We start from the raw sequence: 22,897 nt of genomic DNA on the forward strand, positions 1-22,897 counted from the left end.
GCCTCCTCAGGGTCCCACCCAGCTGTGCAGCAAGCGTTGGCCCCGGGTCACAACCAGGCTGGCCACACACTCACCGTCAGTTCGAGCAGGACGACAGCTCTGCCCGGCCCCTGCAGGGCCCTGGGAGTGCAGGAGGAGGGGAGGCAGAGTCGCAGCCTGGGGGCAGCCCCCCTGGGGCTCCGGGGACCCCCAACGCTGCACTCAGCTCAGACTTCCTCCACCCCCCAGCTACATTCTTTTCTGGAAAGGAACCTGATGTCCCAAACCATTAGAAGAAGGGGGACCAGCCCGAGTTAGTTCACCCCAGCACACATCAGCCACAGAAGGTCAGAGCTGGCTCCCCAGCCCTCCCCGCCCTCCACACGCCCTGGGTGAGAGCAACCCCAGCCAGACAGGACACCCGACATTCAGCCCTCCTCATATTAGTAGCACATCCATCACTGTTTTTGTTAAGGCAAGAAACACATTTATTGAGAGCACAAGAGGGTGTGCCAAGCCCCAAGTCAGGCGCTTTCAAACCGCATCACTCGCTCCTCACAACAACCCTGTGAGGTAGGTTGTCCGAGCCCACTTCTCAGGTGTGGACAGTGAAGGCTCGGTGGCTCCCCCAAGTCTCAGGGTTCGTGAGGGGTGGGTAGGGGTCCAGCCCACGTGTCTGAGCCTCAGATCAGTGTAGTCCATCAGTCAGAGGGCGGGTGGCTATGCAAGGAGAGGCCGGGAGGGCATGCCCCTCCTCGCAGGGGGCGGCCCTGGTCCAGAGTCTTTGGGTCCGGCCTGTCCCGCGGGAACGTGTGCAGGGTGTCCCTGTGGCTGCGGAGGCTGAGAGAGACACAGGTGCAGATGAAGGGGCCTGCTCCCGGTCTCACTGGCTGACAAGAGTTCTCATGCAGACAGGCAGGCCGGGGGGCGAGGAGAGGAGAGAGGCACCCGGGACTGAACACCACCGGACCACTCGGGGAAAAGGCCCTGGCTCCCAGCAGCCATGGGGGGCCAGGGGAGCACCCAGGCACCAGCTCCTGCCCCTCTACCTAGTGCCCCTCAACCGCGGGGCTCCCACACATCACCACCAACCCCCCTGCAGTCTCCCCCACCTGCAGAGATTTCCAGAAGCGTGCCCTTAGTCCTGACACCCCCCTGCACCCATGACCTCTGAGAGTTCTCACCTCACTGACCCTGAATCCGGAACTCTCGGCCTTTCTAAACACCACCCCAGCTATCCCGTCCACACCCCTGCCAATTAAACTTGGATATTCTCTAAAGTATTGGCCTCCTCTTCCTCGGCGGTGGGGGGGTGGGGGTGGGAGGTTCTAAAAGTCTCCCTGACCACCACCCCCACCTCTGGCCTCAGCCCCACCCCCTCTGAACTTGTGAAATCTCTGTATTTAAAAGCAAACCCTCCCTCCCTCACTCCTCCCCAGAGCTGGCCGCGTGCTTCCCTGACGCCCTCCACTCCGCGCCACAGCCAGGTGGGCCACCGTAGTTCAGGGAGCACGGGGCTTTTGCCACCAGGGCCCACAGGCTGCAGGGCTCTGTGGCCAAACCCAGGGCCCATCGGAGGACAAGGGGTGAGGCCACCTGTGCACCAGGTAACAAAGCATTTATTTTCACATAAACAATCTCATTGAATCCCACAATAACCATGCCAAGTAAACATGACTATTTCCAGGTTACAGGTGAGCAAACTTGGCCAGGCCACACACACGCAGGCACCAGAGTGGCCTCGACCCCAGACCATGACTCTCAGAGCCAGCGTATGGGGTGCAGCAAGGCACACAGCCTGCACTCGGTGCTTACCGGCATCCTTTGAACGGATACTGTCCCTCAGCACCCATTCTACAGGTGGGAAAATCAAGCCTCGAGGTGCCTGTAACCTGCCCAAGGCCCCTGTGCCAGCCAAAGGTGACACCAGGACCAGAATTCAAAAGAGCAAGACCTCCAGAGTCCCATCCTTCAACTTGTACCCATGTACTGTGCTTTGGGGGTGAGAGCAGATGGAATGAACCAAGGTGTGGAGTCCAGTCCCCAGCCCTCGTTTTTTGGGTGCCCACAGCTGCATCTCAGACTTGGCATGTGCCTTACAGGTGAATTGTCACCAATGGTGGTGACAAAGACATTTCAGGTGGAGACCTCCACACCCCCAGGGCCCGCAGCCAACCACAGAGAGGGTGTGGGCATGACCAGAGCATCCCTCCAGCCCGGGAATTACCAAAGGCCACGTTACCGAAATGCCTTGGGCCACAACACAAACGAGGACACTTTAGCCTAAATGAAGTTTTATTCTAGACATAAATGCTTCCAAAAATGGGCAGAAGACAGACATTTCCTTCAGGAGGGACCCTCTAGTGGTTGCCCTCTGGGCTGCACCTGCGGGGGCGGGGGGGGGGGGGCGGTGAGACCCTCAGGATTCGCCCCCTAGAGTCTGTGCCAAGAAAGCACACTCGCCTCTTAAACACACATGGATTCAACTTGCAGGTCAGCCAACAATCCATTCAGTTCTTCACGTGCATTGGGAACCCTGCCTTGTCAGTCAGTGAGCATCTATTAGGCGCCCACTAGTGCAGTTAACAGTGCTGTCAAGGGCCAGAAAAGCATAGATGTCAGAGTAAAGGATCAAGTACAGCTTGGCTGTGACCCCACTGAGCCTCAACTTCCTCACCTGCCCTCAGGAAACAGGGACCCAGCCCTGCCCATTTCAAGGGGATGGTGATGTGTAAACACTGGGCCCCTAGGGGAGTCCCTCATCCTGGGTCACACACAGGCCTAAGCTTCAAGGAGCCTGAGGCCCATCGGGGAGCAGACACCTGAACACAAGACTCACGAGTCCTCTGGGAGAAGGGTCCTAACCACCTGTCCTTTCTGTGGGGCCCCCTCGGGAGCACTGAGGCAAGGCCCCCGCTCTGCTCAGGCACGTTCTCAAGGATGTGAGATGCCCATGGGGCAGACAGCAACAGTGACACAGCAAGGGCCCCCTCAGCAAAGCCCCAGGGAGGGGAATATCGGGGTGTGTGTGCTGGCGCTCCTACTGGCAGGTACACAGAGGTGGAGGCCAGACATCACAATAAAAACTCAGGCTGCTGCAAGAAGTGGCCAGGTTGACAGCAGCGAGGGCCACCGAGCCTGTGAAAGCGGGAGGCAGAAAGAAGGGGAGGCCAGTGAGGGTTCTGCAGAGGGAGGACAGGGCAAGAGGGAGGCTGGGGGTACAGAAAACGAGCCCACCCGGGATGGCGTTTGGGGATGACAGAGCAGAACAAGAGCCAGGAAAGAAAAACTCAGAGGTCTCCTGATGAGACCCCCCCAACCCCAAATAATCCCATAATATCTTATCTAACCCAGCCAAGCCTCCATGTCCCACATGCACCCAAGTGAGCTCTGGAGGCCTGTGCCCCCTGCAGGACCACAGCCAGGCACGGCCAAAGTAACTGGAGAGCTGGGCTGCCAGGGTCAAGGAGCACCAGCTCCTCACGAAAGACTGTGTCCTCCTGGCTCCGATCTCCAGGTGTCTCTGAACCTCAACTTCCTCATCTAGAAACTGGGCCCACGGAAGCTCGCAGGGTGTGGTGGCTGACAGCCCCACCCCAGCTCGGTTCCAGGCTGCAGACGGGACCCCAGACCGATTTCTTCACCTTACAGCCCAAGAAAGAAGGAAGAGGGATGTGAGGAAATCAGGATCACAGGCCTTTTGCCTAAAGGGTAGAAGAAGGAGCTTTTGTCCTCAAAGATGTCACCCTCCTCACCCATCCCAGCTCTCCCTGCCTAGCAGACTCGACTCAGGGCACACACGGATGTCTGCAGAAGCCCCCATAAAACCAGACACGACATCAACAGGTACAGCAAACTCAAAGCAGTCACCCACCCAGGCCAGCTGCAACCTCCATGTGAGAAGCAGCAGCCAGGATGGAAAGTGGGGCTGTGGGGGAGGCTCCAAGGAAGGAAAGAAGCCGTCACTCATTAATCAAACCAGTATCTACCCTGGGCCAACTCGCTAAATACTTGCAGACCACTCAGCCTCTGTCTTATACGTTCCATTGACTGTTGAAATACAATCTGAGCATAAACTCTCTACTCACTGAGAACCAGCAAGGGCTTGGAACTTTCCAGACAACCCCCGATATACAACCATCCTCACTGAGAGCCAGCGTTTGATCAGCTGCGTTTTAGCTGACCCGGCCCTCGGCCTCACAACCACCCAGCAGAGGAAGCTTTCTGGGAACCCATCAGAGAAAAGGAGACCGAGGGTCAGAGAGGAAAGGGGGCTCGCCTACCGCGGCCCAGTCGGTTAAGTGGCCCCCGGGGTCTGCCGGGCTCTGATTTCTAACACAAAACACAGACAGCTAAGGTTTCGCCGCAAGACACCCAAAACGAGAATCCCGGTTTTCAAACAACACACGTCATACAGGAGTCCGTAAGATACAATACAACGATTGTTAACAGGTTAATCAGGAGGAAATACAAACTCTTGGTGAGGCTTTTAACATCTGCCACTTGCGTTTGGTTACAATTCGGTATTTGGCCATTCACCCATGCATCCGTTCAACAAAACTGGAAGGCGACCCCTACCACTGGCTTGGTACTGTGTTAGGCATCCGGGCTGCTGGCATCTGAGCCCAGCTGTTGTTAATTGAGAGAGGGGACATCGCAGTGTCTTTGATGGCTGATGCCTAATGTTTCGGGAGGGAGGACACGGCCAGGAGAGGTCTCTTGCAGGGGGACATGTGGAAGTGCCGCCCACAGGCCAGACACAGCGGTAGGCGAGACACAGCGGGTGCTTCCAACCTTTTACAGAGGTGAGGGTGAACGCGTACCCCGGGGGGGGCCAAAGGTGTTGCCCAAAGAGGCTCCCATCCCCCCAGCATGAAGGTCCCTGCGGAAATTACTCCTGTCTGAGCTTACCGTGTCCTACAAATTGAGCTCTCTATTCCACAATGCCTCCTGCATGTTGGGCAAAGTGATTTTCCTCTAACCTGCTGAGTCGGGCTGCCCCTCCCGCCTTCCAGCCCCCAGCCCACAGCCCCCCGGGGGCACGCGCACCGCCTTCAGAATCCCAGTTCAAAGCCCTGGTTACAAAAGTCCTCACAACAGCCCTGCGAGGTGGGTGCCATTGTCCCCCCCAGAAGACAGACTCAAAGCTGTCAAGGTCAGTTTAAACCACACACGTTTGTCCAGCTCCAGGGTCCTGGCTTTGCCCACTACCCCCGCCTCCGGTGCAATGAATAAACTGCAGAATTCCTAGCAGAGGCCCCAGGACCCCTGCCTTGTCCCACAGGGGCAGCAGGGAGCTATAGGGGGTCCCACCTGGCCCGCGACCCACGTGAATGCTTGGGGCCACGTCCGGGGTTTGCAAAGTGCCACGTGCCTTGGATGCCCAGGTCTGCCAATGGATAATTCTGCACAGACCCCCGCACAGGGCATGTTCCCTGTCACCTCCGTGAGCAATCATCTCCCCCAATTTTCTCTAAATCGAGCCCAGCATTAACTAATTTCCGAAGGGACAGGAACCGCTCTTTAGATCACCACCGTGGCAAGACCAGGGTGTCCTAATGACTTAAAAGCCTGCTCACGGCCAGAAGCGGCCGTTCATCTCAGACCCCCCAGCCGTCACTCTGGCCTCTTGAGGACACAGATTATGATTTCTGAACACTCAGGGACACAGTTTGCTGATTACCAATCAACCTAGTTTTGTAAGGAACAGAGTCGGGGAGGGCAATCAAACTTCCACCAGAACTCGGCTCTAGAAGTTGGGAGCCGGACCAAGGGTCGCGCCTTTTGCTGGCACACAAACACGGCCTCTTGGAGACATGCTCGTCTTTTCCCCCAAAAGGAGATATCGGGGTGAGTCCTTGGGAGCCAGCTCTAGTATAGCACCAGCTGATTTGAGAAAAATGTTTGTCGGTGGTGAAGGAATGAAGGGATGAAGGAATGAGGGGGTGAATTACGACCACTGCCATCTGGTGGAGGAAGCAGAGAGGCTGAAGGCAAAGCTCATGGCAGGGACCATGCACCAGGCAGGGCGGCCTGGGGAGGACACCTCCGCTCACGGCTGGAGGGCCCTCTCGGACCCCGGCCCTGGATCCATCGCGGTGGGTGATGCCTGGGAAAGCGCCATGGGGACAGAAGCCGTGTGGGTGACAGTGGCAGATGAGTCCAGCTGGGACGTGCTCAGAGCAGTGACCCCGGAGGAGAAAGCTCTAATACGGGCGTTCGCTTCATGACCACAGCCCACGGCGCTACACAGCCCGCCCAAAATGGAAAGGTTTGCTTTTAGGGAAGGGAGAGGCCGAAGCACCAGGTCAAGAAATGGAGGCCAAACGCACGGATGAATGGATGGATGGATGGATGGATGGATTAAATTAATGCTGGAAGTCATTGCTGGCCTCCCAAGCCTCGATGCTGGGACAGACATGTGCGTGACTGATTTGACGCAGGCAAAGAGCGCTCGGTGCTATAGTAGAGGGCTCGGCGGGAAGAAGCAGTGCTGAGGGCAGAGTGTGTTCTGGAAGGTAGGGCGAGCCTCCTACCTTCCAGGGAGGGACCCACCCTCCCCAAGTGGTCTTGATGGCCTTTGAGCCGCGGTTAGTTTGTGGTGGGCACAAGGGGAGCCCAAGAAGAGCGTGGGGACCAGTCTGCTGCTCGGATCACGGAATTTAATTGCCTCATTGAAGAAAAACCGAGGGAGGATTCTCCACCAGTCCTGATCCAAAACGTCCCATCCATCTGAGGCCTCGGGACATCTGCTCACACATCACAGGACCCTGGCAATGGAAAGGGCAGCAGATGGCCTCTCCTGATTCCCTAAGAGGTGGGAAATGACGGCCCAGGGGTCTGGCTTCCCCAAGGTGAGGCAGGGCTGCTGGGAAGTCACCAGCTAACTACACGAGATGCTAGGCACGGCTCTCTGGACCTTAGGGAGCCAAAGAGATATTCCTGTCCCACGAGAGTTCCAGAGGGTGTGGTTTAGAGTTCATACATTATAAATGCATGAAGAACCACCCACCCCCCCCCCAGGGGAAGGGCCCTTAAATGTTGCCGGGCTGCCAAATGGAAGATGTCCCCACCTCCCATTTCCAGGGAGAAGCAAATCCTAGTCAAATAGACCTGCGAGGCCATCTAGACCAACCCTGTACCTGCTCTGTGAATCTCCTTAAAACTACCCTCACCCAAGTGTCTGCCCCCTTGAATGCTCCAGTGATGGAGGGCTCACTACGTCCCGAGGACATCCATTCCAACCTTGAACCAGTCTCACCAGAAAGCCATGACCCAATGGACTTGGACAAACAGTTCACAGAAGAGAAAATACAATTGGTTAACAGGTATATGTGAAAACGCTCAACCTTCATTAGTAATCAAAGCAATGCAAGTTAAAATGACAGAAAAACACTTTTTAACAGAGAGAATCTAGCAATATTATCTTAACAAAATGCTAATACATCGCTGGACATTGTAAAATGCTATAAGCCCTTGGAAATTAGTCAACATCCATACAAACTCCCTGGCCTTTCACTCAAGAAGCTCAACCCTAGGAACATCATCCATACATTCAGCATCCATGCACTCACCCACCCTTCTACCTTCTCACCCAGCACGCCATCCATGCGGCATCTACGACATGGCGGGCACTGGAGGTACAAAAATCAATCCGGCAAGCTCCTTGCCCTTAAGGGGCTCACAGTCTAGCAGGAGAAACTGGCATGCCATGAAGCAATGGTCATTTCAGGGTGAAGGAAAGCAATTCGTAAGAATGAAAAAAGTGGGTGTGCAAAGCCATTCGCCGTGGTGTAATTCATAGCATTAGAGGAAAAAAAAAAAAAAGATGAGTTATACATAACAATAGCAGGTTGGCATTGCAAATGATGGTATATAACCACTCGATGCGACACAACACAGCCAGTGAGGCGATGATTTTTTTTTTTCATGGAAAAAAGAAGAACGCTGATGACAAAAATACTGAATGGAAAACGCAGGATGTATGTGGTGAAGAAGGCAAGGTTTAAAAACTGGATGCTTACTTAAAAAAAAAAAAAAAAACGATGTCCATTTGGGAAAAAAAAAAAAAGTATGCCCACGGACAAGAATTGGAAGGGGAGAAAGACAGCAGGGTGACGTGTCAGCGTGATGGGTGACCTCCTGCTCTAGGTCATGTACCATCCACACCATTTACATTAGGAACACAAGGGGGGGCCTTGGCCTGTCTGCCCCAGAGGCCCAGCCTCTGGAAGGCCAGCCCTGAGGCTGAGTTTCCCGAGGAGGGGGTTGGGAGTCACAGGGGAACCTAAGGAGAGCTCCTGGTGTCACCAGGGGAAGGATTTGTGCATGGAGTGCATGCAAAAGTCAAAGTCCAAGAGACAAAATTTGTTCTTGTTTTAATAAGTTAAAAGAAAGAAGAACAGGCCCTGATCAGAGGGGAGCCCTGCGATCCCAAGTCAGACCTCATGCGTGGGTCGGGACAGAACCCGCCGGGGCCCCCACAGGATTCCCACTCTGGCTCCTGCAGCCATCAGTGGGGGGTGGGGGTGGGGGGTGAAGCCCTGTCCTGCATCTCAGCACCCCAGAACTGGAGACCCTTAGAACCCTAGATTTAAAACTCTTAAGGAGCCACAGAGCTCTGAGTGTCCTGACCTGATAACCCTCATGCCTTCTGCATCCCTGAGAAGACAGATAACCCACTGGATTCCCAACCCACACACCCATCGGGGCACCAGTGAGTCTCCCTGGAGCTTCTCCCATTGGCCCATTTCCAGCCACCGAGACCCCACAACAGCCACTCAGACGTGGACAGGAGCTTCCCCTACAGGTTTGTTCCTATTCCTCTGCTCCCTCTGGGCGTTCGGCTATGGCTCCCTCTTCCTCCCCACTGCACACCCAACATTTTAAAGTCTTCCTAAGCCCCCGCTGACTTCCAATAACCACATAAGGGTATACCCAGCTCCGGGCCCCTCCCACCCCCAGCCTAGTCCACATGGTGACACCGAGGCTGGTTAGGGTAACTCCTTGGGGACTCTGTCTTAGCAGGTGTCTCAAGGTAGCCAGTGCACCCCCTAGGCTGCAGGCCGGCCGAGGCGGAGCCCAGAACCCCCAGATCCTAAAGAGGAGGAGAGCGGAGTCCTACAGTCCCAGCACATGGGCTCACGTGGCCCAGATACGTGGTATGGAGGCACAGAAGGGTGGCTCCTGACACACGAATTCCATCATACATTTGGGGCCACCGTAGAGGCATGGAAGTCACCCCAGTCCCCCTCACTCCCTCCTCACACCCTGTCTCAAGCCCTACAGCTTGGAATCCTGTGCCCCCACTCTAATGCCCTCAACCAACACCTTCAGCAGGGCTGGCCAGGCCTGCAGTAGCAGCCCCACCTGGTACCTGGGACGGGCCACCCCCTGTCCCCACCCAAGGTCCAAAGTCACGGCAGGTATAAGACCCACCCCAGGCGGGCTCCTCTGGGTTCCTGGGGCTCCCAGCCATGCATCCTGGCTCCGGCCACGATGGCTCCTCCTGCTCAGGGCACTTGCTAAGAATTCAATTTTGTTTTAATGTCCCAAAGAGAGATTGAAACGTTGAGAGGGACTTTGGTTCTAGTTTTTGCAGACAAACACAGGCACACAACACACAAGTGCACAAATCCTGTCCGCTACAGAGAGAGGAGAGACTGGACAGATCCAGGGAGTCCCTGGGGTCGGAAACGTCAGTACAAACAACCTTCCAGACCTGCCATGGCCCCAGGAGGGCAGGTCAGGAGGAAAGAGGACAACTCCAACACACACCGCAACGCGATCTCTGCCCAAATACAGAGGACATCGGAAAACAGTCGAGAAGACAGTGAGGCCTTGAAACGGGCTCTGGGGATGCCATGTCAAGGGGGTCGGGGTCCCGGGACCACGTGTGTAACCCCGGGCTGCGGTGCACCTGCCTGAGACCCCCAGTTGAGAAGGGCACGCGGCCCACCCCATAGAAGAGCAGGCTGGAGGGCGCCTGGGCACACGTCAGATGGTTGCATGAACGAGGGTTCTGGCGACTTGTCTCTGGGCGCCTGGGTCACCCTTCTCAGGACTCCTGGCCGCCTTCTAGCCTACCTGCCTCTCCCTGCACAGCCCCTGCACAGGAGGGGGCGCCACACCCAGGACAGCCCAGCGGCAGGGCCCCAACTCCCTTACCCTCTGCTGCCCCCTGGCGGGAAGAGCCTCCCTCACAGGTGACCCGGCCCAGGGAGGGCCCAAGACACCCACCTGGCCCCACACCCCTTGTTCACACAGCCTTCTGCGGGGCCTGGGGTGGGGGGGGCCCGAGCCCTTCCGCCTACCCAGGGCCGTCGACGGGGCGCTCCCAACGGGCTGAACAGCATTTGCCCCCATGATGATCAATCCAAGCAGGAAGCTGATGCGCTTCCAAGTTTACGGATAGGTAAACTGAGGATCAGAGAAATGAGGTGGGATGGGCCGCACAGCCAGGACACCGCCGCGGCACCCCGTGGCCAGGGTCTCCTGAACCAGCTCCTCCCTGCCGGGCCAGGTGCGTGCGCCGAGCACCCCTCATGCCAAGAGCCACCCCTCCTCTCGCCTCTCTTTCTGGAACTCAGGGCCCCAGAAACCCCTTCCGTCCTGTCTGCCCTCCTTTCCCTGCCTCCCTTCCTGTTCGTCTTCCATCCAGCCCTTTCCACCTGACCCCCTCATCTATGGGCACCCACAGCTGAGCGGCCCCCATCTGACCAGAGCCCCTGTCCTGCAGACCTCCCTTCACGAGCCCTATTTATGTGCTCGCCTCGCCTTTTTGTGCCCTATTCCTTCCTTGTATTTCTTCCCAAATCCCACCTTCCTTGGCTTCCTGCCGCTCCTCCCCCACTGGGGGCCCTCCTTCCCCTTCCTGGTTTGGGGGTGGGGGGTACCCGTCAGGCAAGCCCCCCCAACCCCAGCACACCTAGTACCCACCATCTTGCGCCTCCACCATCCCTCCTCCTGGGCCTCAGTCACCTTGGCCGCTTTAGGTATTTATTCTTTCATTTATGGGCCTCAACTGCATCTGTTTTATTACAGCGCTAGGAAATGCAGCCTTGTCTTTGGGCTGGGAATTTCCTTTATTTTTCATTTATTCTCTGAGAGGGGTAATGCATTTATCTCTTTAAGGAGAGTGTATGCGGGATCCCTGGGTGGCGCAGCGGTTTGGCGCCTGCCTTTGGCCCAGGGTGCGATCTTGGAGACCCGGGATCGAATGCCACGTCGGGCTCCCGGTGCATGGAGCCCGCTTCTCCCTCTGCTTGTGTCTCTGCCTCTCTCTCTCTCTCTCTCTGTGTGACTATCATAAATAAATAAAAATTTAAAAAAAAAAAAAAAAAAGGAGAGTGTATGCAAACTAATTATAATCCCTGTCCCGACAAGCTCTCCCAACGACCAGTTTGTCACTGGGGTTGTTTTGTTTTTCATGTTTCTTATCTTCCCTTTCTTGTCTTTTGCTTCTTTTTCCACCTTGTCCACATCCTTCACTCTAGAAATGGGGACAGGTCGGTCGTGGTGGAGCTTTGGGACCTCACAGCTGATCCGACCTAGCAGAGCCTGCTCCTTCGGACCCCCCCCCCCGCGACCCCCACCCCGCGGTGCCCCTCTCTGGTGTTCGTCTCCCCTTCCTCGTGCACTTAGTCTCCCTCTGCTCGCCTCTGTCTCCGGGTCCCTGCATCATTTTGCTGTCCAGAGGGGGCGGGGCTCAGGTGCCCCGAGTCAGAGGAGTGACAACCCCGGGGGCAGCGCTCTCCTGGCCGTTCCAGGCATTCCCATTTCTAATTCAGTAATTCCTGCACCCATTCATTCTTCCTGTCACCCATCTATTTCAATATTTATTCTTTTATTTATGGACCTCAGGTGCACAGAATTGGATTAACCATCATCTGTGGTTCCCAGGCCCTTCTCAGCGCCCGCGCACTTGGGGTTCCCTTGTGTCCGTTAATTCTTCGGACTGGTGATTTGGTGTCGGATTTATTTCACCATCTCCAGGGCCTGGTTTTGATTCAGTCGTAATTCTGGGCTTGTGTTCCTGCTTCCGGTGTGGGCCTCGCTCTCATGTTACCTACGTGTGCAGCTCTTTTATTTATGGGCTTGTTTTTATCATGGATGAACTCTGGGGCCCCAGATCTGAATTAATGTGTTTGATCGGTGCTAAGCCAGTTCCCTCTCATAGACTTCATCGCTTGACCTATTTATTTATTATTTTTTACAGATTTTTTTTTTTTAATTTTGATTTTCCCCTCCATCTTCATTGTTGGGTTGTTTTATTTTTTTTTTTCCTCCCACCCTTTTTGATCTTTTCTTACTGCCTTTCGTTCTGTGGGAGATCGGGCAACCTGCTCATCAGTTAACACAAACCTTTTTTTCTCCTTCACTCCTTCACTCATGCATCCATCTGGTCCTTCTCTGGAGTTAAGTAACTATTTTTAGGCTTCTGGAGGCAGAGACACCTAACTGGATCCATGGTAATCTATAGTCAACTGTCGTCACCCAACCCCCACCCCCGGCCCCTGGCCAGTTATGCTTCTCTCTCTCTCTCTCTCTATCTCTATCTCTATCTCTACCTCTCTCTCCCCTTTCTTGTGTTTTCTTGATCTTTGGCACTTGGTTGCCACAGACCGATGAATCCCAATGTCACCTCCCAATGGCCATCCCTGACCCTTGCAACTCCATGGTGCATTTATTCATTCCTTCTTTCCTTCCTTCCTTCAGACCGTTCTTCCTTCCTGTTTTCTTCCTTTTTATCGGCTACTTTCTCTACTATTAATGGAAGTGAGTGCTCAGAGTTTGACCCATGATGACCTGAAGTCTGAGCCTACCCTCTCCCATGGATCTCCCACTTAGCCCCCATCTATCCATTTAGTTGCCACCACCCTAGTAACTGTCCTTCTCTCCTGCGGGCGGCAGCTTTGCTTCTCCCCTTCACTCGCCTGCCTTCCTTCTCAGGGCGCTACGGTGCCGTTACGATTAATAACAACCCTGCCAACACCCATTGGGCGCGTTGGCTCCCCTTCACTCCACCCCATCTGTTTCTCTGGATGCTGATTTACTTGTTAATTTAGAGACTTATTTTATCGATAGCACCATGGCTTGTAGAATTGGACTAACCGTAACCTTTGCTGCATGACAGCCTTCCCACTAATCCCACCACTGTCTACCTGTATATATTGACTCACCCGTTCACTTATCTCTGGATCTGCTGCTACCTGTTACTTTTCCTCTCGTGCTTCTTGCTTTTTATTTGGATATTTTATTTTATTCTCTTTTTTCTTTTATCTTTTCATGGGACACACTCGGCTCCCGGGACTGGGGGACACAAGCCCCTCGTGCCATGTTCCCATCCAGTTCTGGGCGCTCACTGTGCCTCTCTTTGGCTTTCTTTCGCTTTGTTATTTATTTATTTACAAATGCCTGTAATTAGAAAATGTTTTGGTAAGGGTTAACTCTCTTCCATGGTGTCTTGGGTCCTCTCTCTATCTTTTTTTTTTTTACCTATTCTTTGAAGTCCTTGCTGCTTATTTATTTGTCTATGCCAAGAGCACACCTGTAGACTCGTCATAATGCCTGGTTTACGATCACCTAACATAGTCCTCCTTATATATTTGTGCATCCCCTAAATTAAGAAAATTATCATTCTTCCTTTTATTTACTGTTTGTGTTTTGCCCTGTTCTCTCTCCCTCCCAATCGCCTGCTCGCTCGCTCTCGCACCTGCTCATTTTGATGGGACTCATCCTCTCGTTTTCACCAGTGCTTTGGGAGTTCTTTCAGTGACCTTCTCCTTACGCTTTTTAATTTTAATTGTGTTCTGACACATAAAAGGCTGTACATAATTAACATACAGGACCTGATGAGTCTGGAGAGAAGCGTGCTCCATGAACCCATCACCGAGATCCTTCTCATACACCTATCCGTCACCTCGAGAAGTTTCCTCCCCACCAAAGGATCATTATCATGGCTATCATTTATGATCCAAACACTTCACAGAAGATCTAGCCTCCTAGAAATTGTGTAAGCACACGACATGGGTACTGTTGCTACTGGCCTCTGCATTTCCACCCCTTGGTCATGCTCTCTTCTATTTACATTTTATTGTTTTATTGGTAAACTTCAGGCACTATCTATCTGCCTTACACGTATTCCTTGGTGCATGCTGACTGAGTATTGGCTCATGTGTGGCTCTCTTTACACAGTGATTCAATGTTTTATTGATTTATAGACCAATCTCCTGGCCATCAAACGGGATCTTGTTCACTGTGGTCTCATCCTGGCTTGCCCACCTCCTTACCTATCTATCTGTTGCTCCACTTCTTTGTGCCTTCGTTCATCCATCCATGGTCCATTATTTGGATCATGTAATAGATACCAGTAAAATGACCTTCCCAACAAGAAAAACAGAACATCCACAGTACCTTAGACCTTTCTGCTTCCTCCCACCAAGCTGACCACCAAGGCACAACCTACGGTCCTTAACGTATACACATGGCAGATGCAGGCACAGTGAATGTCAGTGCAGCCAGACCCTCCCGGGGCTCACGCCCTAAACAAACCGGGACAGATGTGCAGTTAGGGCTGGGCTCCCCCAGACTCCCTTGGCAGGGCAGGCGCTTCCCCCGGACCCCGGTGAATGGCCATCCCCATGAGAAACCTGTTTCAAGACCCTAGAGTACACAGAGACACACACACGTTGTACACAGTCTCCCCAGTGGGAAACGACAGACATGGCGTTCATTTCTAAATAGACGGCTTTGTCTGTAGCAATATGAAAATATTTTGGCCTTTCAAGGCAAATACAAAAGAAACTACCCATTACCATTGCTGAGTGTCTCAGTCCCAAACAATAAAGAACTTGAAGAGGTTTAGCCGGAAACTTTGAAGACAGAAAATCTGCCCATTCTGTTTTCCAGACATTTCAAGGGGGTGAGCGAAGGTCATTGGAGCTCGAAGCCCGTTTGAGAGGCTGGTCCCTCGGCCCGCGTTTTTTCCTTGGCCCTTTGAAGGGCCCCCCAGCTCACAAGGGCACTTCCATCCTAGTCTGCCCTGGGGCACAAGAGCCAAAGGGACACTCAATAATGAAAGGGCCATTCATTTAGAGGAGCGAGAGAGAAGGAATTCTTTGGGGGGTCCGGCACTCGAAGCCGCCTATAGAATTCTTTTGCCACAGAGACAACACAAGGAGGCTGGGGGTCCTGTCTTAGAACACAAGCCCCCCAGGTCCGCAATCAGTTTAGCTCGCTGGGCACCCACCTCCCCGTGAGCAGACCGCTGGCCAGTGCTGGCCGTTCCCTCCCACAGGGCTCGCCCGGCAGTGTGTCCTGGGTGGCACCCCCCACCCTCAGTGACGAGCCCACAGATGTGTTCCCCATACTCCAGCAACTTACGATTTGAAAGCTGGAGGGTGCTGAGTCGTGCGTCCAGGTCTCTCCTTCCACGGAGGATTCCAGATGGCGTCTTCCAACTGGAATGACAAAGCACTGGGTCACTGGCATGGAACCTCACCCAACTAGGGCAGGGACTCCTCAACTTCTAGCAAGGGTGCAACTGGTGAAATCAAGCATTTCTCTCTTCCGTACACTGGCTTGCATGCTCACTCACCCACCAAGCTCCCCACCCCAGCTTCAACTACGTAGGGAGTGGATGGGGGCAGGGAGAGAGGCAGGAACGTGGCTCCTGACCCAGAGCCCTTGGCTAAGTGCTAAACATGGAGCTAAGTGCTGTTTTGTGGCTCCCAAAGACTTAGAGCCACTGCATGAGTGACAGCTGAGCTGGACACCGAAAGGGTGGGGGGAAGACCCCCCGGAAGGGCATCCCCCCATGGAGGAAGGGCACTGCTGAGGCACAGCACATACTCAGGTAGGAGCCAGTGGGGCGGAGTGTGAGCGTGGGGTGGGCTGTGGGCCATGGGCTGCGGGATATTTAATGGACAGCGTGTCCTAAAACCATGGTGCACACGTCACAAGATAGAAGAACGTGGTGCCTGGAGAGATACCTGCGCTTTGATAATTATGTGCACATTTTAATCAGCACCCTAAAAAAGCTATGGCCAGACACACCAAACCTTTGGTTTCAGGCATTTGGCTTAGAGTTAAAAAAAAAAAAAAAAAGTGAGTTCAGTAAGGTAGATCCATGTTACCACATATCCATCAAAACACACAGGCTGTACAAGACCAAGAGTGGACCCAATGACCTAAGCACCAGACTTTCGTTAATAACGACATTATTAGCAATCGGCTGATGGGTTTTAACAGATGGGCCACAACAAACGCAAGCTGTTAATCATAGGAGAAACTGGGGACAGGGGCAGGTAGAGGAATTCTCCGTACTTGCCGTTCACTTTTTCCATAAACCTGAGGCTGCTCAGGGGCGGGGATAAAAGTCTATTTGTTGAAACAAAACACATTTTTATAAGTGAGTTGATCTTGAACACACGTTGGGTAGAGTCTCTGAAGGTAAGTAGGTGAGGTCTGAACAGCCCTGTGAGGTAGGTGAGGGCAGGACCAGAGGTCAGGGCAAGAGAGGGTACAGGCAGGGAGCCCCAAGGTAGGAAGAGGCCCTCTGCGACTCCCCCTGCCCTGACTTAAGCCCTGTGGGATCCCCTCCACTGTCTATGCCTCCCTACTCCCAGGAGCACGCATCACTGCACCCACTCGGTCGGGACACAGAGGGGTACACCTCTTACTTCTAAATCCTCCTAAAAAAAAAAAATCCCTCCCCTGGCCTTCAGCCTCCCCAACACTGTTTTTCCCTAACCGGTTGATTTTATAATCAAAAAAACAAGTCCTTAGAAAAAATGGATGTTAGCCGAACAGTTACAAGCCAGTGGATGACTGAAAGGCAGACTCTGGTGATGTACAAGTTCTAGGGGCACCCCCCACCCCATTTTGAGCTGGATACCACCTGAGATCGTTTCCAGCCCTCCCCAGGAGCCTAGGGTGGCCCTCCTGTCTTTACCACTGTCCTAAGGTGACAATGGGACTCCAGACCCTGAACACACAGCAAGACCCCAGGCACTGCCACTTTTCTTGGGAGTAAGAGCCAGCCCCCAAAAGCTTTGGTGTATTTAATAGGACCATAGAAATCGGGTAGCTTGGGGCATCTGTGGGGGGTGTTTTTCCTACTTCTGGGGCTCCATGAGCCCCCGCAGCTCCTGACTACCCTCGATTAACTTTCACGCAGACCCCAGGCTGCTCTGTGAAGAGGCAGCCCTGGCAAAGTCGTGCCTTGGTTTCAAAGCTGCGTGTACCAGCCCCGGGTTTGCCGTGATGTATGACAACGCAGCGCCAGGCTGGAATTCTAACAGATGTCAGAGAAGCTGCAGAGATGAGTCACTGTCTGGAACCAAAGGAAACACAAGGCCTCCTTACGGGGTCCAGCAGAACAACTGCCACCAGCATCTGATCCCAGACCTCATAAATGCCTGCCCTGGGCTCACCATCCCCGTAGGAAGCATCGGTGGGTGCATCAAAAACATCCTCCCTGGCTTAACAGGATTAGGAAAGTCTAGCTCTTCATCTCAAGATGTTTAAAGTTACTCTTTCCTAGAGGCCAACAGGACCTAACGGATCTGACATGCCTTTGGTACAAATACCTTATGGATGTTTAGTGCAGGGCGAGACACGAAAGGATTATTTTCAATAAAATGGTGATTTCCAGAAATAGAGCCCGCAGTTTATACAAATAATCAGCCTCGCCTCAGATCTCATGCTTCCTACCTGTTGAGGAAAGACCACCCTCCTACAACTTCCCCTTTACAAACGCAGGCTCTTTGCAAAGCTAATTTCCTGTACCTTTGTGAAGACCGGGGCCTGGACATTATGGACCTATTTATGAAAATGGGAGAGGTAATTGGGACATCTTTTGAAATCGCGTCCCCTCTCTCGCCGGCCCCCATCAGCCCTCTAATTTCAGTTGGCCGGGCCATGGAGGATGTTTACATATGCCTCTTCCTGGAACCTCACTCTGTGCTTCAGGAGTGGGCAATTAGAGAGAATTAGGGCCTATTTGGTGTATGTTTACGGTTAATGGCTGGAGTGGCGGAGGCAGCCTCGGAAAAGGCAGTCGCTGGTCTAATTGAGGCTGGCAATTTTTTCGATTCCTCATTTCAGCTCCCAGGTATTATAGGAACCAAGGTCGGGAAACAAAGGCTGCAGCCCACCGTGGCAAGAACGGGGTGCGGCACCCCAGAGGGCTCTGTGAGCTTATTTACCATCACACGCGGAGGCGCAAAGAGATCACTGGAAGTGTCTTCTCAGCTGGGTCTGGGACAGGCAGCTGGCATGGGCCTGGTTACTGATCACTTTTCCAGAAGTCACCACCCTGATGGGCTTTTCAGGAAATTCTCGGCCAAGCGGGCAAGGGCACCAACAGAGGTGTCACCCCAGGTCTCGTGACCAAAAAGTGCGCGGCAAGCCACGGGGGAGTGAGGGCACACCCTGCCGGGCCCGCTGCCATGAGGCTCGTCTCATTACACACTGACCACTCCGCAGCCCAGAAAGGTTTTCCAGGCCTGGCCGGTGGCCCACCCATTTGGAAAAATGCTCTATAAAATGCCATCCTGGCCCCGAAGTACGCGGGCAGTCCCTGGGAGCTAGCCTGAGGCGTGAGCGCTATCAGGATCATGTTCACAAAAACCTGACTGTGGGGACCAGCTAATGATGGTGACCCCATTGCCCATGCTGGTCAAGTGGAGGCCAGCCGCCAGCAGTGGGCTTCAGGCCCGGGGCCTGCTATCCTGGGGGTTGGTGGGAAGGAGGCAAACCAGCCTTCTGTGCTCCCTATTTCCTCTCTGAAGCAGAGAGGATGGGATGGCAGGGGACCACCGATCTCCCACCCTCTGGCTCTAAAGACCCAGCAAACAAACAAACCACAGAGGACCACTGAGGCAGCCAGAAGGAAGCCAGAGCTGCGAGGGCTCTCAGACGACCGTGATCCTGTACTGTCCCATGTTACAGATGGGAAAACTGAGGCCAAGAAGGCTAGAGATAGGATCCAAGATCACACCCCGGGTTGAGGCTGAGTGTGGGCTGGTACCAGGTCTCCTAAAGGCCATTCTAGGGTTGCTGCTTGACCCTGTGCCCAGAGCACCCATTTAGAACACTCTCCTCTGAACGACAAGTCCTGGGTAGTGAGGTTGTGCCCTGCTCCCAGCCAGGAGGCTAGTGGGGGCCCAGTCTGGGCACCTGAGGCCTTCCCTCCCCCTCCCCTGGTGAAACAGGGCCCTCGTCTTTCCCAAACTGACATTCATGCTCCTTCTGCCTTCCGGAATATACAGAGCTGACCGGCGACTGCCTCAATTTACAGATGGGGAAACTGAGGCCTAGAAGCTAGCAGTGAGGGGCACTGGCCAAGACTGAGACGGGGACTCCCTCCTCTGACGGCTGGGATGTTTGCCCCAGTTGCTCCAGAGGGGCCAGGGGGGCACAAATGCTTTGTCCCCTTGCTCCAGGCTGCCCCTGGCTATGTGAGCCACGCTGACCTCCATCATCCTCCCTAACCTCGAACACCAGCCCCCAATTTCTTAATCTGGTAGGAGCAACTCTAATTCCTCCGTCAGGCCGGCCCAGAGAAGGGGCCAGAAGGCAGAAGGAGCCACCACCCAGCTGCGGCCCCACACGGATGGCACAGACACGTGGTCAGCCTTGGGCCCCTTGACTATCCTCCTGTCCCCCTCCTTTCCAGACGGGAGTCCCGTCTCCCTGGCCCCATCTGCCTCTCTGGCTGTCTCTCGGGCATCAGGCCCGGCTTGATCCCATTCCTGTTTACAGGCCGAGCCGCAAGGATTCTTCCTCCTGAGAAACTTGCAGAAAGCAAGCCCGAGAACCAAGGAGCGTGAGCATGTCCGAGGTCGCGCTGACGGGGTGACTGGTTAACCGTGTCATTGTGCAGCCTCTTGTCTGCGCGTCACACACAAGGGCAGGGGCCGCCGAGGCCCCGGAGGGAACACACACACACTCCTTTCCAGGGAAGGTGATTGAGCTTTTCTCCTTTTCATCTGAAGAAAAGGCACCTTCTATTGAAAGAATGTATTCACAGGACCTGGGAAAGCTCATGTGCACTCAGCCCTCCCGATTATCCCCAGGTGGCTGTGCTCCGTGGGGGGCTCCCCCACATTCCTTTCTGCCTCTGCCTTTGTTCGGCCTCAAACGGGCCCTGGGAGCTCCCAGGCTAAGAGTCTCCTCCTTAAGCCCCTGCCAAAGACCCTATTCACTGCGCGGAGAAGCCAGGCAAAAGGTGGTGGGCAGCCTTCCTCTCCCCCGACCCCCAGGGTGGGGGGCTTAAGAACTCTCCATCTGGATTGTTTTTAAGCCCAAAGAAACTGGAGAGCAATTAAGAGACCCACAACTACACCCTCCACCAGCCCCCTCTCCCCTGATTAATTCCCTCCCACACGCATCCCAAGTGAGGCCGACCCCAGCCTCAGCTACTCAGCACCTGCTCTGTCCCCTGGTCCCTCATGAGCCCGGGACTGGGGGAGGGGGTCCGGGGGAGAGAAGGGAGCTGAGAAGACAAACACAGATATTTCTGGAGACTTTCTCATCGGTCAGTTCCCAAAAGCATGGCAAGAGCCATCACTTTTCCACAGTGAAGAAAGACCAGGATACGGGACCAAGCGTCTAAAATCCAGAAGGCACTAGAAGTTTTGGGATGTACAGGGGCTCCTCAGAGATGGACCTGTCACCCCTGGCACAGATGAGGAGTTCCCCACTGCCTCCCACCTGCTTCCACTGGATGGAACTGAACTTGGGGACCTCTCTCGCTGGCGCTGCTCTGTCCTCTCCTTGTCCTGCTGCAATGCCCGGAGGGTGCCCGGTAGGGGACACCGCTGGAGGGCAGACCTCCTCCCCACAGGGTCCCAAGGACTCTCTGAATTCACGCCTTTCTGGAACCGAGGGCTGCCCCCACAACAGCCCGTCCCTCAGACCTCCCTAAGGGCCCCGGCTTCTCGAAGCTGTGCAGGACCTGGGCCTGCCCCCTTGGGACAGGCACCATGGAGAGAGCTTTCCCTCCTTCCCTGCCCACCTTCGTGTCTCCCTTTCAAAATGGGAACCCCACACTCGAGATGGCAAGATCCAGCTCTTTTCCAGAATTTTCCTTCTGCTCAAACCAGAGATGGGAGGCCAGGCAAGGCTTCCTTGTTCTCCCTTTAGGAGAGAGGACAGGGCTCAAAGCAGTGGAGGGAAGGGGGACCACTCCTGGGACCTACACTGTTTAAACACGGATCTTCTAAAAAGAAACTGCCCCCAGAGCCACAGGCCTCTCTCAATTCAGCTGACAATGCTGGTCTCTACATCGCCCACTGCCCTTTAACCCTTTAGAACCTTAATTTGTCTCCCTCCACACCCCCTTCTGTGTAAAGCTGCCTTCTTCTTTTCAAGGAAAAATTCATTAGCAAGCTCATTAAAGATGGGTCGATTTTTTTTCTCTTTCTGGAAGTCAGATTGCTCATAAAAACACACTGAAGTTACTTCATGCAAACGAATAAGAAACACATGCATCCCGCTGCCCTTAAACTTGCCAGGTTTTGACATTATTTGGAAAAATGTGCTTGGAAATGCGTTTGGGGTTTCAATCGCAAGTCAGGAGGCACGAGGTCAGGGGCCCCCGAAAGCTGCAACGAGCCCCCCAAGCAACCTGCAGGTGGGAAAATGCGGGGCAGAGGGGGCACTTTGGGTCTTTGCATGAGCACAGCCCACTGTGCTCCACTGGGCTCCACTTCCCGCCCACCCAAGGGGGAGGCCTGTGGGACGGGAGCGCCAGCTTCCAGACAAGACCACCATCTCCTCCTTGACATCTGTGCCCTCCTGGAAGCATCCAGCTAGAGGCAGGCCCTGGGGAAGTCTCTCACGTGACAAATGGCCAGAGAAACCCCTCCCACCACGGTGACAGGGCCCTCTGCCCTCTGGCCAGTCAGGGTCTCCCATCCACCCCCTCACTGCTCAGGGATGGGCCAATCCATCAAAAAAGGATTTTCCTGAAAATGTTCATTTCTTTCAACACTTAATAATGCCTGGGCTGTTCGGCTGCAAGGCTGATTTATGATGTTATGTTTTAACTTCTTTGGTTGTGAAGAATACTTAATCTAGTCCTTATTTTCTGCTTAATGATGCACAAAACCCCAAATACGTGGGACACACAAAAATACATATTTGCCCAAGACTGAACATTTACAAGTGTACCTGAAAAAGAACTCGGCCCAAAGAGACGTCGTCCTGCACCACTGTGGAGGAGGAGGGGCGGGGGGTGTGACAAGTCTGGGGCTGGCTGGGCACCTGCCTTCACCTTGACTCTGCCCCTCAGCTCAGCCGCCCCTGGAGGGAGTGCTGAGATGTGCCTAAGGAAGAATCCAGAAACTGTGGGCACCTGGCTCAGACTAGCTACACGGATCTGTCTGGTAAGCTCCGGATGCGACCCCCCCGCCCCCCCCAGACCTGCATCCTGCCCTATGTAAAGCTACCCTCCCAGGCCTCTCTCTGCCACGTCACTGTGCCTGCAGGTGGCTCGGCAAATGCCAACTTTGGAGTAAATATCACAGGGCAGAGCCTTCCTGGTGCCCCTCCTTGGATTCAGCCCTGGGCACACACTCCCCGCCTCGCCACAGCCTGCCTAGCTCTCCAGGGAACCCAAACAAGCAAAGACAACGGTCCCCAGGTTCGGATACCTCTGCCCCTTGCTGTCTGCACTGACGGGTTTTGTTTAAAAATAATATCCACTCCCCATTTCCCTTTCAGCGGAGAAGGGCAGGGCTGCGGAAGACCTGTCTCTGAAACTTTGGTCTGATGAAAGGGCATCATGAAACCTGAGTTAGAAAGCCAGGGCCGGGCAGGGGAGCGTGGGGATCTTCGGCACCTGGGGGTGGGGGGGGCCCTGCTCTGGCATGAAGTTCTGTGCATTGCCGGCCCTCTCACGGACCCCACG

General features: G+C 54.3%; 1 long non-coding RNA gene across 4 annotated transcripts in view; it reads right to left on the minus strand.

Moving 5' to 3' along the window:
- Positions 1-441: 441 nt before the first annotated feature.
- LOC129495970 (uncharacterized) overlaps positions 442-22,897 on the minus strand; it is a 33,965-nt gene continuing 11,509 nt past the window's right edge. For all 4 annotated transcript variants that reach the window (XR_008661639.1, XR_008661640.1, XR_008661641.1 and 1 more), the window contains 2 exons: positions 15,364-15,440; positions 442-819 (listed from right to left, as the gene is read on the minus strand). This is a non-coding gene — a long non-coding RNA (uncharacterized LOC129495970). The remainder of the gene's footprint in view (positions 820-15,363; positions 15,441-22,897) is intronic.

The sequence above is a fragment of the Nyctereutes procyonoides genome, unplaced genomic scaffold (genome assembly GCF_905146905.1).
Source record: "Nyctereutes procyonoides isolate TBG_1078 unplaced genomic scaffold, NYPRO_anot_genome, whole genome shotgun sequence".
NCBI classification, from domain to species: domain Eukaryota; kingdom Metazoa; phylum Chordata; class Mammalia; order Carnivora; family Canidae; genus Nyctereutes; species Nyctereutes procyonoides.